The sequence below is a fragment of the Chrysochloris asiatica genome, unplaced genomic scaffold (genome assembly GCF_000296735.1).
Source record: "Chrysochloris asiatica unplaced genomic scaffold, ChrAsi1.0 scaffold00006, whole genome shotgun sequence".
In the NCBI taxonomy this organism is placed as follows: Eukaryota; Metazoa; Chordata; class Mammalia; order Afrosoricida; family Chrysochloridae; genus Chrysochloris; species Chrysochloris asiatica.
In genome coordinates this window covers 13,857,400-13,862,683 of record NW_006408524.1, presented here as the reverse complement: position 1 = coordinate 13,862,683, position 5,284 = coordinate 13,857,400, and the positions used below count along the sequence as shown (strand labels likewise).

At 41.6% G+C, this 5,284-nt stretch overlaps 1 protein-coding gene across 1 annotated transcript in view; it reads left to right on the top strand.

Moving 5' to 3' along the window:
* Positions 1-5,284, top strand: part of EEPD1 (endonuclease/exonuclease/phosphatase family domain containing 1) — a 175,397-nt gene that overhangs the window by 150,517 nt on the left and 19,596 nt on the right. The gene's annotated exons all lie outside the window — the stretch shown is intronic.

Genomic DNA, 5,284 nt, shown 5'->3' with positions numbered 1-5,284 from the left:
GATAAGTCTTAAGAATCACCAGGCCTTGTTTCCATAGCTGGATAGCTTTTATTACTTACTCTTCAGCCTGTTGGACAGTTCCTTTTTCAGACACATAGATAGCATCCAAAATTTTTCAGATATCCTTCTTTTTAACTGTTGTGGCTTGCTGAATGAAAGCAGCTGAATTTGACACAAGTTCAATGTCATTTCCTTCAAGAATTAATTCATCTTTCTGGGCTTGAGATACTGAACATGCAACACCTGCTCTCATCTGAACCCTACAAATGTTACTTTTCACCCAAGAAGTTTCGGATTTCAACAAGAGACCTGCTCTGTTGGATAACAACGTTAATGGGGAAGTGAGCATACACAGACCTCATCTTGTAACGGAAGCCTAGGCTAACGCCCTTGATCATATTCTGCACGTAACATACAGATGGTGTGGACTGTAGCCAGTTCCTTTCTGTCTCCCCACCATTTGTCAATGTGAAGTCTCTCCTTTTTCTTCCCAAGGAGACTGAATTCTACATTGATGTGATTGAAGTCCCTCTGCAGGGTTCCTCTGGGGCCCTTCACAATAATTATGTGTCCCTTTACACTGATGTCAACGTTCTCCAGAATGTCGACAGTCTGGTTGCTGAGAATGGTCTTCATTCTCATAGTAGATGCAGCAAAGAAAACCTATTCACTTTTTTAAAGAAAAAGAACTTTCTAGTTTGAGTTCAGTGAAGATTTACAGACAAGATCGTCAGCTTTTCATTTAACAAATTATACACTTGGCTTCATCTCAATGATTACAATCCCCTCCCTGCAGTAGTAGTCACCCCACTTCCTCCCTGTGGTTCTCCATTTATGTCTTTTATTTCACAAATAAGCAAAGCAAAAATATTTGATGTGCACATACAAAACAAAAAATATATATATTCATTTAAATGTCCATTCATTTAAATGCACATTCTACAAGCCAGCCTTCTGCCCACAGGCACACAGCCTTACTCAGTCCATGGACCTAGAGTCTGCAGCTGCTCTGTCTCTCCATGTCACTGACTCTGTCACCATCTCTGCTGTCACCACTTTTGCAGGCAGGGATCCCCTACTCCACTCATGCTCTTCCTTAATGATGGAATCATCTGTTTCTCCAATAATGAATGATTAACTACTCCCCACTTTTAGTTACAAATCTTCTACAATTACAGTTTTAACAATCAGGAGAACTATTCAGTGGGGATTCAAACTTACTCCTTCATTCTGAAACTAAGCACACCCATGAAAGCTTGTAAGCCAGCCACTTAATACCTTTATAGCCCCCCCCCCAAATAAAATTGATAGCCAATGTCTAAATTTCCCGTTCCTATCACAAGGTCAGAGTCCTGGTGTGGCACTGTGGGTTAATGTGCCAGACTGCAAAGCTGTTTGAACTGCAAGGTCTGTGTGGTTCAGTCTCACTAGCTGTTCCTCAGAAACCCCATAAAGGGTCACTGTGGGTCAAAACCAACTCGATGGCATTTAACAACAACAACAATCATTTTATTGACAATACTCCGTACTCTTTTTATAAACTATTTTTTAATATGTACATATAATTCTTATTTCTCTTATATTCATTTCTTATGGCTGTTTAACAAATTATAGCACAATGGGTATCTTATAAAACAGAAGTTATTATCCCACAATTCTAGGAACTAGGAATCCATAATCGTGGGCTCATCTGTGTTAATTCTCTCTGAGGGAGAATCTGTGCTATACCTGTCTCCTAGGTTCTGGTGGCTCCTGACGCATCACGTTGGCATTCCTTGGCTTGCAGCTGCATCACACACATTTCTGCCTGTTACATGGCTGTCTTCCCTCTGTCTCATCTGCATATTGTGTTGCCTGCATATTGCAGGTTGTTAATGAGTTTTCCTTCAATCCTGATGCTGTATTCTTATAGTCCAGTTTATCAGATTATTTGCTCAGCATATAGATTGAGTAAATATGGTGAAGGATATAACCCTGTTGCATACCTTTTCTGATTTTTAACCATGCAATATGCCCTTGTTCTGTTCTAACGACTATTTCTTGGTCTATGTAAAGTTTTGTGTGAACATCATGAAGTATTCTGAAATTCCATTCTTTACAATTTTACCCATACATTGTTATGATTCACACAGTCTAATGCCTTTTCACAATCAGTAGAACACAGATAAAACACCTTTCTGGGGTTCTCTTCTTTCAACAAACATCCATCTGACATCAGTAATGATATCCCTCATTTCATATCATCTCTTCTGAATCTGGCTTGAATTTCTGACAGCTCCTTGTCAGTGTCCTGCTATAACCATTTTTAAATTTCTTCAACAAAACTTTTTCCATATTCTGTTGGATCACATTTCTTTGGAATGGGCACAAATATTAATTTCTTCACGTCAGTTGGCATAGATGAGTGAGTGTTTCCAGCATAGCATCAGTTTGTTGAAGCATCTCAGTTGGTATTTTATCAGTTCCTAGAACTTTGTTTTTCACAGATGCCTTCAATACAGCTTGGAGTTCTTTCTTCAGTACCATCAATTCTTAATCATATGTACAAGTTCCACCGTTCCTGAAATGGTTGAACATCGACTCATTCTTTTTGGCACAGTGATTCGGTGTATTACTTCTATCTTTCCTTGGTGCTCCCTGCCCATGGAATCCTTCAATACTGCAACTCGAGGCTTGCTTTTCTCTTCAGTTTTTTCAGCATGAGAAATGCCAAGCAAGTGTGTTCTTCCCTTTTGGTTTTCTCATACCAGATCTTTGCATATTTCATTATAATACTTGACTTTTAAATATGGCAAATAATCAAAAAATGCTTTTAAATACTCAGTGGACCAAACATCATATGAGGGGGCTTCAAAAAGTCCATGGTACCATTCCATTATCTTTTAATTCCACTTTTCTGTGAACTTTCTAAAGCCCCCTTTCATATCTGTGGATCACTAATGTTCCATCTCTAGTTTACACAGATATGAGAAAAAGGTAGCAATCGTTGACATTTCTCAGATGCCTGAAACAATGTCCCTGTGTGTTTAATTCCGATCTCTAGCCCCCACACCATTGCTAGAGGAACATTTTTACGGATAAGAACATTGAGACCTGGTGGTGTTGGTGGTGTGCCGTGGAGTCAGTTCCAATTCATAGACACCGTGTCTTATGGAGCCTACTACTCTCCTGCTTAGACCAGAATGTTGTTGTTGTTAAGTGCTATCGAGTCGGTTCTGACTCATAGCGACTCTGTGTAGTTTCTGAGGAGCAGCTGGTGAGCTTGAACAGCCAACCTTGCAGTTGAAAGCATCCCTTTTGTTTTCTAATTTATTATTTATTAAAAATAAGCATTTATTTTCTAACATAAATGTTTATTGGAGCATAAAGTCTCATCTTTCTCCTGCAGAACAGCTGGTAGTTTTGAACTTCTAACCTTGAGGTCAACAGCACGAGACAAATGATTTACCGAGAGGTTGCCCAGTTGATTTGAGGTACGGCATGCAGTTAATTGGACCCAGTAGTTCTCTGACACTAAAGTCAATGCTTGTCTTGGTGCCCCAGCCTGAAGTCAGGTATTGTGGTGGAAGGAAGGCAGGGTCTGCCTTAGTTGGCAGAGATTGGAAAAGTTCCCCTAAGGATGGTAACGGACTCCTGGTGTGGCACTGTAGGGTCAGCACTGGACTGCAAACCACAAGGTCGATCGGCAGTTCAAACCCACCAGTTGCTCCTCAGAAACCCTACGCAGGGTCACTGTAAGTTGAAACTGACTCGACGGCACTTAACAACAGGGATGGTAAGAAACCAGTGATTCAAGGAATAGCTGTGGGCACATGTGTGATCAGGTGTGCCTGATGCTATATGGAAGGAAGGTAAAGCCCCTATCCTAGAAGACTCCCATTCACTGAACATCAGGAAGCCACCGGAGGTTTGGGAGCAGATGGTAACCTGAGTGACACTGTAGAAAGGCTCATCTGGCACCAACTTTGAGAAACAGTGAATGAGGTACAATCATATTTACCTGCTTTTACCCAAGGAAACTGTGGTTTAATAAACTGAGGGACTTACCTTAGGTCCCAAGGCCTAGTGGCATGGCCATGACTAAGACCAAGGTGTTCCTGTTCTTGACCAATGCTCTTAGTTTTAAAATTGTCTTTAGTGTTTTTAAAATATGAAAGTACACAGCATGCCAAACACTGTTTGCGCCTTCCTGCCCTATCCCTAAATAGACACCGTGAGCAATTGTGATCTTTATCTGTAGCTCCAAACATTCCTAGGTTCCATGCAGATCCTCACATGGTGTCTGTCTTCCTCCATGTATGTTTCTCTGTGTCTCTGGTGTGGCGCTGTGGGCTAATGTGCTGGACTGTAAGGTATGCTTTCAACTGCAAGGTTGGCTATTCAAGCTCACCAGCTGCTCCTCAGAAACCCTACACAGGGTCGCTATGAGTCAGAACCAACTTGACAGCACTTAACAACAATAACATTCTGGTCTAAACGGGAGAGTAGCAGGCTCCATAAGACAAGCATTGGACTGCAAATCACGAGTTTAGTGGTTCGAGTCCACCGGCTGCTCTGAGGAAAACAGATGAGACTTTCTTCTCCCTTAAAGATTTACAGCCTCAGAAACCCTATATTGGGTTAGTACCAACTCAAGGGCACCTAACAACAATGACATTCTGGTCTAAAAAGATAATGAAGAAGAACAAAGCAGATGGGAGAACAATTAGGCAGGTTTACATGGGCTAAGTGGGACAGAGGTAAAGAATGATGTATGCACAACCTTGGAGCAACAGGACTCTAGGATACAAGGATTGAGACATGGTTAGAATGGGAAAAAGGGGGAAAATAATGTTAAGATGCTTGGCTGTCTTTTGAATCTTGGTTTCCCTGGCATACCGTTATAAAATAGGGACTGGAGGGGGAGGGAAAGGACTAGGCAGAAATATCACCATAGAAAGCTTGTAAGTCCGTCTTCTGCCTATAACTGATTGGAATACCTAAAACGGGACTACAACGTGGCCAGTGAAGGAGGCTTCCTGCAGAGCCTCTGCATTACATAAGACCCTAGGTGGAATCATGAACAGCATCCAGAATCTTCAGAGTTGGAAAATTGCCACTGGAAAGGACAAGCAGACCAGCCTGGAGCAGCTAGAAGAACTGAAGACACTTCTTGAAAGAAAGACCTACAGGAAAAATACAAAACAGTATAGGCAGACTGTCTGATTACTACAAGAACAAGCAAGTTGCTCGCCCAGGAGACATCAAGGCAAGTGGTCGGGTCCCCTCAGGGCAAACCCCCTTC